Source organism: Capra hircus, chromosome 27, assembly GCF_001704415.2.
Source record: "Capra hircus breed San Clemente chromosome 27, ASM170441v1, whole genome shotgun sequence".
Lineage (NCBI taxonomy): Eukaryota > Metazoa > Chordata > Mammalia > Artiodactyla > Bovidae > Capra > Capra hircus.
In genome coordinates, this window is record NC_030834.1 from 18,635,972 (window position 1) to 18,650,108 (window position 14,137).

Below are 14,137 nucleotides of genomic sequence, written 5' to 3' on the forward strand. Positions count from 1 at the left end.
TGGTTGTGTATCTTGATTATAGTGGTTGTTACATGAATCTACACATGTGATAAAATTGCATAGAACTACCCCCACACACGTAACTGCACATAAAACTAGTAAAATAGTAATGAGATCTGTGTATTATACCAATATCATTTTTCTGGTTTTCATATTTCATTATAGTTACATGAAGTGTTTACACTGGGGAGTCTGGGCTAAGGGTATATATAGAGAGCCTCTATAAAAATGTCATATGATCTGTATTCACTTCAACATAAGTTAAACACAAGCACACATGCCCAAAGTCATATATCTTATGAAATGACCAAATTTTGTAATGAACTGTTACAAATATTAAAGTGAAAATTAAATGGAAAGGAGGTGAAGAATAAGTTGTTTTAGAAAAACAGAGGTTTGTAGTATTTTGTGTTAGTTTTGCCACTGTCTTATCCTGTTAATACAGAGGACCATTGTTTATGTTAGATTCATGTGTACAGAAATTGCCTTAAGTTGTATATATCACTGATGCTCATTATTCACAGATTCTGTATTTGCCATATTTTCAAATTCTCCTACTTGCTAAAATGTGTTTGTAACCTCAGCGCCAGTACTCAGCAGCAGCACTTTCAGTCATTTGCAGGCATATGCAGAATGGTGAAAAATTTGAGTCACTTGGTGCACTTTTGTATCCAGATGAGACAGTGCTCCGCATCTTATTCCAGCTGTCATCTTATAATTAAGTGTCCACTTCATCACCTGCTTAGTGCTGTGTTGTTTGCATTTTTATTGGTGATGTCATCATTTAAAATGGCCTCCCATTTTAATGCTAGAAATGCTGTCTAGTGTTCCTAAGCTCAAGAGGTCTATTATGTGCCTTACAGAGAAAATGCATGTTACATAAGCTACACTGTGACATAAAGTTACAGGACTATTGGCTAAAAATATGGCACATTCAGAAAAAGGAAAACAAAATTCACCAACTTGTACATCAAGCCTCTCCAGAAAGTGTTGAAGGAACATTTGAGTACCTTTCCTGTGGAGAGAATGGAATCTACATTTGTAGATTCATGAGATGACCACCAGTAAAAAGCTTGTAGGCAGCATTGTTGGAAGGTGAAAAGCCAAAGAGACATTTGATCATGGCACCAAGGGTCAGGAGAATGTTAAGCCCTTCTTGGCTAGAGCTTGCTGGCTCCCACGTTTCAGAAGGTGATAATGGATGCAGGCAAGTTCTGCAGAACAGGAGACTGGGGAAGAATTTCAAAGACACCTGCTAAGTGTTTTACAGGAAAAAGTTATGTGGCAAGTTTCCAATGAGACTGGCTCGTTTTACAGAGATGTTGGCAGGCAAGCTTACTGCACATGGCATTCCAGTTATCAAAAATGTCACCAGAGGCCTACAGGAACCTAACCCTGTATTTCTACTAAGACTAATATTAATAGTTCAGTATTCACTGATTCAAGGTTGGCAGCAACTTTAATATACTGTAACTTCCACAAATAACAAGAATCAGCTGTATTCCCCAATTTCCTCTGGGTCCTTTTCCTAAAGGGTTTTGATTCTTTAATGCATCTACTTAGTATAACAATGCTTAAAACATTGCTCACTGTCCTCCAAAAGACTCATGCCACCATATCAGTCAAGAGTTAACAAAGATGTTCTGATATTATTGCAAGTCAAAATAACCAAATAGTTTACTAGTATATAGGTTGCCTTATTTGGGGGAAATACAACAAATGTGGTTTGTGTAATAATGTATGTTGTAGAGCCTGTACATCTTAAGTTGAAAATGAGTCACCTATATACCATCTAGTATATCTGTGTCAGCTTTTAAGAACTCCCAGTAGGTAAGTGGAGTAAGACAAGGTTCCTATTTTCATTTATACCGGGTATAGGAAGTCTGTATTACTGTTATAAAGTCTTAAATATAAATGCCTCCAGATGTTAATGAAACTTCCAAGTACTTGGTTATTTTGTGTCTTATACATATCTATAGTTGTCATTGTGCGGATGTACAATGATGTTATTTTATTTTTTATAACACCAAAAACGTTTTGTATCGTGGTATAGCCGATTAGCAATGTTGTAGTTTCAGGTGAACAATGTAGGGTCTTAGCCATACATATACATGCATCCATTCATCCCCCAACCCCTCTCCCATCCAGGCTAGCACATAACATTCAGCAGAGTTTCATGTACTGTCCACTAGGTCTCTGTTGGTTATCCATTTTAAATATAGCAGTGTGTACATGACCTTCCCAAAGACCCTAACTATCCTACAATGATGTCATTTTAAACACAAATAACCGCTTACCCTTTTCTTTATTTTTAGTTTACTTGTCACCTTGTTACACCAATACTAGAGAGTATAGTTTCATACATGATACTCTCAACGAGTGCCGGCTTGATGTAAGCACTGACCTACAGTCTTCATGGCAGTTTGGGGATACAAAACTGATTCACAATGAGGGCCTAGAAAAAAATTTTACTTCTAAGAGGTAAGTTACTGTGACCTAAAGATGTTTGAGATTTTGTTTGCTTTTTCTGTGAGGTGTTTATACAAATTTTTTATTTCTGCCATTTGAGATTTTATAAGTGTTACCAAGAAAATAAGTACAGAAGTGTTTCATTCATTATTTTGTTGCCATCTCATAGCTTTTTGTAACAGTAAAGAGGTACATGTGAGATTTGATTAGTAAGTTTCATGCGTTATTGTAGCCAGGTTTCAGACACACCCTTCTAATTTTTTAATCCTCGTAAATTTTTCAGAAGCATAACATCAGCACATTAATTAAACAGCATTTTGTAGATGCCTTGTGCCTCTTACATAATATAAAACAGCATTAAAGTATTTAGAATGTACCTTTTTTTCTTGATTCAGTCCTTCAGAGACTGAGTTGATGTTTTAATCTGGCACAGTTGTATCTGGCTGTTTCCAACTATCCCACTAGAGCCACAATTTCTGACATTTAACTTTTAGAAAGTACCCATTCTTCGACTTCCTTAGCGGTCCACTGGTTAAGACTCCATGCTCCCAGCGCAGAGGGCACTGATTCGATCCTGGGTCGGGGAACTAGATCCCACATGCCGCATAGCAGGACCAAAAGAAAAAAAAAGTGCCCCTTCTGTTTTGAGGAAAGACACATTCCATTAGGTAATTTTGATAAGAAAAAATAACAGCACATGGGAAGTTCTCATTGTAAACATTTTGTATTTGTAGGTACAGATGTTGTGTGAACACGGTTCAGCATTTTCATTTCCTGAACTTGCTTCCTTCACCATTTTGCATTTTAAGTTAGAACCTAACTGTAGCTTGATGGATTCACATTGAGAACTCATTTCAGAATGTGTTTGATCTCTTTATTTTGTTTTAGAATCAGTTCTTCTTGACTCAAACATGCTACCCAACTTGGTATCAGTTTGGGAGAATGGATAGAAATGACAGAATTAGTTCATGGCATAGTCTTTCCTAAAAACCACACTTTTGAGCAAAAGTAGAATGGACTGACTATATGCTGCCCCCTCCAGATTGAAATAATGGTTTGATCAAAAATTAATTCTTGCATTGTTCCTTGATTTGAGTTATATTAGGCATTTTAATTTGTGTCCTTTTTCACAATCCCCCCTAATACTTCATTTCAACCATTTATTTCTCCCTGTTAACATTACAAAAGAGTTAAAACAACTCCCCAACTATACAAGACCTAACAGAACATTCTAAATGACTAATAGGTGTAGGATTTATGTATTTGCCCAATTAGACGAACTCATTTATATCCCGTAGTATTTGATACTTATTTTATATTGGTTTTGTCTGATTTCCTTACTACATTATGAGTTTTATCTTACTTGTTTTTGTGTCCATTGTATGGAACTGAGTCTGGCAACACAGTGGGCAATTAATTGTTAAATTAAGCTACATTTTAATGTCATCATTTTAAATGAGTGATGCTAGAAGATACCCTTAAGTAGCCTTAAGGCATAGGTTTTTTTTTTTCTTAAAAGGAAATACCAGAATGGTTAGTGGAAGAGAAAAATAGGATAGACAGATAAAAAGAGAAAGTGTTAATAATGACTGCCTCTAGCTTTTCTTTTTGTTGTTCCCCTTAGAGGAGTTTATAATTTCTATCTTATCAAAAGCAAGTAGTTCCAAAAATGCACCAGTCTCCATTTCTCATCCACATTGCATCTACTACTTCTTAAGTGTGAAATCAGCAGAAACATGTTAATCATCTAAATATATGTGTATTCAGTCACTCATTGAGCATTTCAGTGCCTACTGTGTCAGAAAATGTATTTAATTCAGTTCAGTTCAGTTCAGTTGCTCAGTTGTGTCTGACTGTGACCCCATGGATTGCAACATGCCAGGCTTCCCTTCCATCACCAACTCCCAGAGCTTACTCAAACTCATGTCCATTGAGTTGGTGATGCCATCCAACCATTTCATCCTCTGTTGTCCCCTTCTCCTCCCGCCTTTAATCTTCCCAGCATCAGGGTCTTTTCAAATGAGTCAGTTCTTCATTTTATCACCCTCAGAGGAAAATGAATGTTTTCTCCTCTTCCTAAGAGTCTTGAGAGGTGTTTTGAAGAGTTAAGAACTTTAACTGGTCTCAGTGGATAATAGAGAACTGAATTCAGTTCTTAAGTTTATATTGCCCTATTCGTATCAGTTTGACCCCTTTTTGTTTTAAGATAACTCTCCTTTAAACATTTCAGATTTTCGTGAAAGGGTATCATTTTAAAGATCGTCAGTACCTATCTTGACACTGAGGTTGAATTTGTACTTGGCATCTCAGTTTGCATTCCATCCCAGATGAGTGGACTGAACCACCCATGCTTAATTTCATTTACTATATCAATGATTGGTTCCAAGATGAAGTAAAACTAAATCAGTTTGGGCCAGTGACACCCTGGAAAAAGGGGTAAATCCTCTCTGTCCATTTTGGGAGGATCAGTTCCTGGAGGTTTACTGTATTCCTTCAGTGGAGTCTTGTTTCCCTGACTCTCCACAATCCTGTATCCTTGCTTAGGTGTCTGGATGCTGAAGAAAAGACTTTATGGACTGACTTTGCTAAGAAAAGACCTATTCCCCTGTGGGTGGGGACATGCTGAAGATTGCTGTGACACTGGGTTAATGGTGCAGAGTTCCCTGTGAAGGGGCGTGTGTGGCTCCATGTCTCGGGGATTGTGGTGTAACTCATTGGATTAAGCCATTGGGATCCACAACATCGACAACTGTGTGATCTTTGGAAAGCACTGCCAGGCGTCTGCAGAGGCTCCAAGGACTGTTGGGGTTCTCAGTGACACCTCCTTGTCGTAAACGAGGGAGAGCACCAGAGCAAACAGCAGTAGTGGGCCAAGCTGCCTGGTGTGCACACTCTCGGCCACATGGGCCAGGTACAGGTACCTGTGTGGTGACAGAGCTGGTTATAAACACACGTGTAGCCCTGGCGGCCACAGCTGATATCAAGGCAAGTGCCAGTGGCAGGGGTGCTGACGTCTGTGGGGGTCCTGGCTGTTGGTGTGCAGCACTATGACTACTGGATCTTGCCACAGACACATAGCTGAGGAGGCCAGTGATGGGGACCAGAGGTTTCCAGGTGCATAGCTGGAGGGGCTAGCTGCAGGTGAGCTTAGAGGTGCAGGTCAGTGTCTCAAGACAGGGCTGGATCTGGACCCACATGCTCCTGGGGGGCCCTGGCTTTCAGCAGGGTCTCACCATGGTGCTCACACAGCAATTTAGGTTGGTGACAGTTGTAAGTACACACTTGGAGGGACTAGTCCCAGGCAACTGTGTGGTTGTGGGTGTCAGTTCAGGGTGGTGTGTCACTTCTGCAGTAGAAGAGGCACAGACTGGCTGCTGGTCGGGGATCCAAGAGAGGAGAGGGTGGGGAGGGACTCGGGAGACAGGCATCAGCAACTGAGAATACTTGTGGACAACCTGGTGAAATTTGCAGGGGTCCAGGCAAATCTGTGCTGGCTTTTGGTTTCTTTGGTGGTGAAAGTTGTCAGGGTCATTTGTAGAGCAGGTCACTGGGAAATACAGTCTCTTGCTGTGTGGCTGCTGGGTAGTCCCTGCCTTTCTTCTCATTCCTAGCATCAGTATATGCCCTGGCTTTGCCAGTATATTCATATCAGTTCAGTTGCTCAGTTGTGTCCAACTCTTTGCAACCCATGGACTGCAGCATGCCAGGCTTCCCTGTCCATCACCAACTCCCAGAGCTTTGCTCAAACTCATGTTCATTGAGTCGGTGATGCTATCCAACTATCTCATCCTCCGTCATCCCCTTCTCCTCCTACCTTCAATCTTTCCCAGCATCAGGGTCTTTTCCAATGAGTCAGTTCTTTGCATAGGTGACCAAAGTATTGGAGCTTGATCTTCAGCATCAGTCCTACCAATAAATATTCAGGACTGATTTCCTTTAGGATTGACTGATTTGATCTCCTTGCTGTCCAAGGGACTCTCAAGAGTCTTCTCCAACACTACAGTTCAAAAGCATCAATTCTTCAGCACTCAGCTTTCTTTATGGTCCAACTCTCACATCCATACATGACTACTGGAAAAGCCATGGCTTTGACTAGATGGACCTTTGTCGGCAAAGTAATGTCTCTGCTTTTTAATATGCTGTCTAGGTTGGTCACAACTTTTCTTCCAAGGAGCAAGTGTCCTTTAATTTCATGGCTGCAGTCACCATCTGCAGTGATTTTGGAGCCTAAGAAAATAAAGTCTGTCACTGTTTCCACTGTTTCCCCATCTATTTGCAATAAAGTGATGGGACCGGATGCCATGATCTTCGTTTGTTGAATGTTGAGCTTTAAGCCAGATTTTTCACTCTCCTCTTCACTTTCATTAAGAGGCTCTTTAATTCCTCTTTGCTTTCTGCCATATGGGTGGTATCACCTGCATATCTGAGATTATTGATATTTCTCCTGGCAATCTTGATCCCAGCTTGTGCTTCATCCAGCCCAGTGTTTCTCATGATGTACTCTGCATGTTAGTTAAATAAGCAGGGTGACAGTATACAGCCTTGACGTACTCCTTTCCCATTTGGAACCAGTCCATTGTTGCATGTCCAGTTTTAACTGTTGCTTCTTGACTGCATACAGATTTCTCAGGAGGCAGGTCAGGTGGTCTGGTATTCCCATCTCTTTAAGAATTTCCCACAAATTGTTGTGATCCACACAGTCAAAGGCTTTGGCATAATCAGTAAAGCAGAAGTAGATGTTTTTCTGGAACTCTTGCTTTTCTGATGATCCAACAGATGTTGGCAGTTTGATCTCTGGTTCCTCTCCCTTTTCTAAATCCAGCTTGAACATCTGGAAGTTCTTGGTTCACATACTGTTGAAGCTTCGCTTGGAGAATTTTCAGCATTACTTTGCTAGTATGTGAGATGAATGCAATTGTGCAGTAGTTTGAACATTCTTTAGCATTGCCTTTCTTTGGGATTGGAATGAAAACTGACCTTTTCCAGTCCTGTGGCCATAGCTGAGTTTTCCAAATTTGTTGGCATATTGAGTGCAGCACTTTCACAGCATCATCATTTAGGATTTGAATACCTCAGCTGGAATTCCATCACCTCCACTAGCTTTGTTCGTATTGATGCTTGCTAAGGCCAACTTGACTTCGCACTCCAGGATGTCTGGCTCTAGGTGAATGATCACAGCATCATGGTTATCTGGGTCATGAAGATCTTTTCTGTTAAGTTCTTTTGTGTATTCTTGCCACCTCCTCTTAATATTTTCAGCTTCTGTTAGGTCTGTACCGTTTCTGTCCTTCATTGTGCCCATCTTTGCATGAAATGTTCCCTTGGTCTCTCTAATTTTCTTGAAGAGATCTCTAGTCTTTCCCATTCTATTGTTCTCCTCTATTTCTTTGCATTGTTCACTGAGGAAGGCTTTCTTATCTCTCCTTGCTATTCTTTCGAACTCTGCATTCAAATGGATATCTTTCCTTTTCTCCTTTGCCTCTCCCTTCTCTTCTTTTCTCAGCTATTTTTAAGGCCTTCTCAAACAACCATTTTGCATTTTTGCATTTCTTTTTCTTGGGGATGTTCTTGATCACTGCCTCCTGTATAATGTCATGAGTCTCTGCCCATAGTTCTTAAGGCACTTTATCAGATCTAATCCCTTGAATCTATTTGTCACTTCCACTGAATAATCGTAAGGGATTTGATTTAGGTCCTACCTGAATGGTCTAGTGGTTTTCCCTACTTTCTTCAGTTTAAGTCTGAATTTTGCATTAAGGAGCTCATGATCTGAGCCACAGTCAGTTCTTGGTCTTGCTTTTGCTGCCTGTATAGAGCTTCTCCATCTTTGGCTGTAAAGAATATAATCAATCTGATTTTGGTGTTGACCATCTGGTGATGTCCATGTGTGCAGTCTTCTCTTGTGTTGTTGGAAGAGAGTGTTTGCTATGACCAGTGTGTTCTCTTGGCAAAGCTCCGTTAGCCTTTCCCCTTCTTCATTTTGTACTCTAAGGCCAAATTTGCCTGTTACTCTAGATATCTCTTGACTTCCTACTTTTGCATTCCATTCCCCTATGATGAAAAGGATATCTTTTTTGGGTGTTAGTTTTAGAAGATCTTGTAGGTCTTCACAGAACCATTCAACCTCAGCTTCTTCAGCATTACTGGTCAGGGCATAGACTTGGATTACTGTGATATTGAATGATTTGGCTTGGAAACGAACAAAGATCATTCTGTTGTTTTTGAGATTGCACCCAAGAACTGCATTTCACTCTTGTTGACTGAGTGCTACTCCATTTCTTCTAAGGGATTCTTGCCCACAGTAGTAGATACAGTGTTCATTTGAATCAAGTTCGCCCATTCCAGTCCATTTTAGTTCACTGACTCCTAAAGTGTCGATGCTCACTCTTGCCATCTCCTGTTTGACCACTTCCAATTTACCTTGATTCATGGACCTAACATTCCAGGTGGATCACAACAAACTGGAAAATACTTAGAGAGATGGGAATACCAGTCTACCTTACCTGTGTCCTGAGAAATCTGTGTGCAGGTCAAAAAGCAATAGTTAGAACTGGACATGAAATAACAGATTGGTTCCAAATTGGGAAAGGAGTATGTCAAGGCTATATATTGTCATCCTGCTTATTTAACTTATATACAGAATACATCACGAGAAATGCCAGACTGGATGAAGCACAAGCAGGAATCAAGATTGCTGGGAGAAATATCAGTAACACAGATGACACCACCTATATGGCAGAAAGCAAAGAAGTTCTAAAGAACTCTTGATAAAAGTGAAAGAGGAGAGTGAAAAAGCTGGCTTAAAACCCAACATTCAGAAAACTAAGATCATGGCATCCAGTCCCATCACTTCTTTGGAAATAGATGGGGAAACAATGGAAACAGATTTTATTCTGGGGGGTTCCAAAATCACTGCAGATGGTGACTGCTGCCATGAAATTAAAAGACGCTTGCTCCTTGGTGAAAAGCTATGACCAATCTAGACAGCATATTGAAAAGCAGAGACATTACCTTGCCAACAAAGGTCCATCTAGTCAAAGCTATAGTTTTTCCAGTAGTCATGTTTGGATGTGAGAGTTGGACCATAAAGAAAGCTGAGGGCCGAAGAATTAATGTTTTTGACCTTTGGTGTTAGAGAAGACTCTTGAGAGGCACTTGGACAGCAAGGAGATCAAATCAGTCAATCCTAAAGGAAATCAGTCCTGAATGTTAATTGGAAGCACTGATTCTGAAGCTCCAGTGCTTTGGCCACCTGATGCAAAAAACCATTTGGAAAAGACCCTGATGCTGGGAAAGATTGAGGGTGGGAGGAGAAGGAGATGACAGAGGATGAGATGGTTGGATGGAATCACCGACTCATTGGACATGAGTTTGAGCAAGCTCTGGGAGTTGATAATGGCCAGGGAAGCCTGGAGTGCTGCAGTCCATGGAATCACAAAGAGTCATATACAACTGATTGACTGAACTGAACTTAGATCATAAGAAAAACCAGAAGAGAAATTAGGAAAACAGAAAGAAGTTTCTTCTGACTGTTAGGAATATACCTTAACAATCAAACATAGAGATCTTAATGGTTTATAGAGCCTGACATCAGGGTGAAAACAGGAGCAGGAAATAACAACAGTGGAGTTGAAAGTTAAGGCTGACATCTCTGGGAAAAGAGAAGTGATCATGATCTCATCAGTGAGTCTTGCTTGTAATTTTGCTGTGTGTTTTGTTGCCATGGCTGTCTACTGTTAAAGGTGAATTATTCTTGCATATAAATATTAATATTTGTGAGTGGTGTCCCAGGAAATAATAAATATTAGTAGCATGTGGTGTTCAAGAGGAGTTTTCCTTTGATTGGTATACACGTTACTTTCTAGATTCTATAGCTTCTCCATTGCTGATAATCTTTTGGAATTACAGCTCTGTCCTAGTGACTGAACCACGCTTGTATCACTGGGTGTCGCAGTTGCTACTGTTACTCCTGCTGAGCAAGCCATGTAGAACTCCTTACCTAATACACCAGTGTTTCAGTAGTTCTTGTGGAATGTAGGTGAGATTTCAGGAGTTTAAATTATAATTTTTGTTTTCTATCTTTAGCGAGCTTGAAGTATTTGCCTTCTTGAAAATTCTTTTGATGGTCTCATTTAACTATTCACTGTTTTGCTTTAGGTCAGAGATGCGTGAGACTGGAAGGCATGGCAGAGAACTTGAAGAACATTTCTGCTTTTTAGCACTTCGTCAGAAGGATGTGGCAGAGATATATCACAATGGAATAAGTACCAAAGCATCTTCATTGAGGATACTAGGAAACCCTCTTCTTGGAATTTATATATTTAGACACATTGATGTTGCCTTGAATTATGCTCATAGTAGAAGCATTACTGTAGAAAGTATTATCATGTTTAAGGTTGGTAGCACAAAAGAACTATTATATTCAGTTTGCTTTAATTGACCTAAACATTATTTTACTTTCAATATGAATTATTGTTTTAAACTCACATTGTATAAAATAAATAATAGTTATCATCATCATCACCATTTGAAATTTTCCCCTATTTTTGACTCTAGTGGGTATGCAGCATAAAATCTTCAAGTAAGCAAAGGCAGGCTTTATCATCTTGGTTTCCTAATGTATGTTCTTGTTCTAATTGACTTTATTCTTTCTCTCTCTCTTTTGTTCAGACTATAATTAATATCACAGTGTTTTCAGTGTCTTTTTCCAGAACATTGGTATTAATAATTCTGATTTAGCTAAAGTTATTAAACTCCTACTATTTATTTTAGTTAACAGTGTTAGACAATATTAATTACTTTGTTTTGATAATTTTACTATCTTATATAAGATGTTAGCATTAGGAAAAACTGGGTTAGAAGTATATAGACCTCTGAATTTTTTGCAACTTTTTTGAAAGTCTGAAGTTATTCAAAATTGAGAAAAAAAAATCAGTCTTACAGTCGAATTGTAAGCATCAACAGACACAAGTAGGCTAAGATATACTTTTTGGTTAATTGCAGCTTTGCCAAGACTACTAAAATCACAGTAGGTAGACAAGACCCTCAGTTATGTAACTTAGGATGTGTATACATCCACATAAAACCAATGGTTCATTTGGTTATATTTAGTTATTTTTAGATCTTGGGTATTATCAAAGTCATAAAGTATAGTTTATATTAGAATACTGATTTTAGGAAATTTGGAACATACTCAGAAGCTCCAAAAAGGCCATTGATAATGATAGTTAATTTTTTTGTATATCTATACTTTGTCTTCTGCTCATATTCGTGGATATGCATTGTACAATGGTCATTAAAATACATTACTACTTTTATACTGTATAACTTTTTTATTGATTATAAAATCAACATTTTCCATACCATTCAATATTTTTTGTAATATCATTTTGAATGACTATATAATATTCTACTGTATAGCACTACCATAAATTTTTTACCAAATTTTTCAAAGTTGGGATATAAATTACTTTTGCTTTGTTTTGTTTTGTATTTTCAAGTAGTACTTGGATTATTCATGTAGGTACATTTTATACACACCTGTGATTATTTGCTAAGAATTAATTGATTAATTCTTATTTGTCCAGTTAGGAGTCACAGGTATGTGTACACTTTAACAGCTTTTGATATGTAATGCCCAGTTGTCCTGAGAAAGGTTATACTAACTGCCGTTCCTATGCAAAGCATGGGAAATGTTTATTATCTCTTATCTTTACTATCTCTGTGTATTATATTTTTTAAAAAATATTTGCCAGTCTAATATGTGATAGTTTCTCACTGTTAGTTCAGCTTTTTCTTTTTCATAGTTATTGCTGAGCTTAACATTCCACACGTATTCACTGATAATGAGTGAATTGCCTATTAATAACTTTTGCTAGATTTTTGTTTTTTCTGTTTTTCTAATTGATTCATCAGCATTATCAATTCGTTAAAGTGAATCTTGAGAGCTAGGGTTTTCGTTGTATAATGTTTTATCACTTAGTGCTTTCTTTTTTAAAATAAAAAAGTTTTAATAAACTTTTAATTTTGGAATAAATTTAAATTTACAGAAAAGTTATAAAGATAGTACAGACAGTTCCTATATACAGTTTTCTCTAATGTTACCATTTCAGGTAACTATGGTAACTCTGTTAAAACTAAGAGTCTAATAGTATATATATACATGTTTTTGTATTAACTGCACTTTTACCCACCTTTTATCACTTAATGGTTCATAGATTTTAACATTTTTATACTCATTTTTTAAATTTACTTTTTAATTGGAGGAAAATTGCCTTACAACTGTTGTGTTGTATTTTGCAGTACAATTTGATCATTTTTTTTGTGATGTACAGAAGTTTTGGACTATTTTACCAAGAAGCATGGTTTCGGTTTGTGGGTTTTGGCAATATGGTTAGAAAAAAATTCTCTTTGAGAGTAGATAAATATTTGTATTTCTTTCTACAGTGTTTACATTACTTAAATATTTAATTTATTTGGTATTTATTTTGGTTTGTAGATTAAGAGACAAATTTAATGTTTTTCTTGTCCACACCATTTAGTGAATAATCTGGTTTTGCTTCATCTGTTTCAAATGATGCCTTTAATATTATGCTGTATTTTTATAGCTGCTTGGACTTCTCTGGACTTTTTACTTTGTACATATTTTTCCATCTCTGCCATTTTTGTGGTAGTATTCTTTTAAAAAGTACTTAATATCTGGAAGTACGTGTCACTTTTCTTGTTCCATCATTATTTCTGATTCAAATATTTTTTTCAAAAATTTTGTAGGTTATTCTTGTTTCATCTTCCAGGGAAGTTTTTAAACTAAAACTCATTTCTGTAAATGGATTTTATGAAATTTTTGTTCAATTTTGTTACTATAGTCTTAGAGTTTGATATAGGGAGGAATTGACACAATTCTAATAAGTCATCCCATTCATCTGGGACATGAATTATCTCCCCATTCTAATTTCTTTCCTTAAAATAGAAGCTAGTTTTACTTTCCTGGTATGAGAGTTTAAAATGTTCTGGTATATCTTTATTGACTTTCTTTTTACCTTTTCCTCCCCAGGTTCTTTTTGGAAAAGTGAAGAAAATTCAGCCTTCACTAGATAAAAGCAAAGTTTCTTTGGATCCTTCTCCTAATTTTGACTGCCATATGTCAAGAAATACACCTTCTCTGAAGGATACCATTGAACTACAAGCCTACAGTTCAGCAGTATGTTAGCTTTTTGATTCACTTAACTATTTGAAAGTCACTGGCCTCACATTGTATGATACAGCTCTTAAAACAACTGTCCAAAATATTAAGTGGAAATCTCTTACTTCATTCATATTTGTTTAGGTCATGTAATATGATCTGAATACCAAATAAGCCAATAAGATGACAAGGTAACACAAAGAATATCTGCTTCACAGATACTGCATTTTTTTTTATGAATTAAAGGTTTGTGGCAACTTTGCCAAGTCTGTTGGCACCCTTTTTCCATATAATATGACCTAAATAAGTAAATAGTAAAAGCTGATTTAATATTTGTGATCTGAAAACATTAATAAAGAAGCTTCTAGATTTGCATTTAATTTTGATCCAAGTAGCTACTTTTATTTAAATGTTTCATATTAATGCCTAACTTGCAAAAGAAAGATACTTTGAAATAACCTTACTGATCCTTTGTACTTCCTAGAA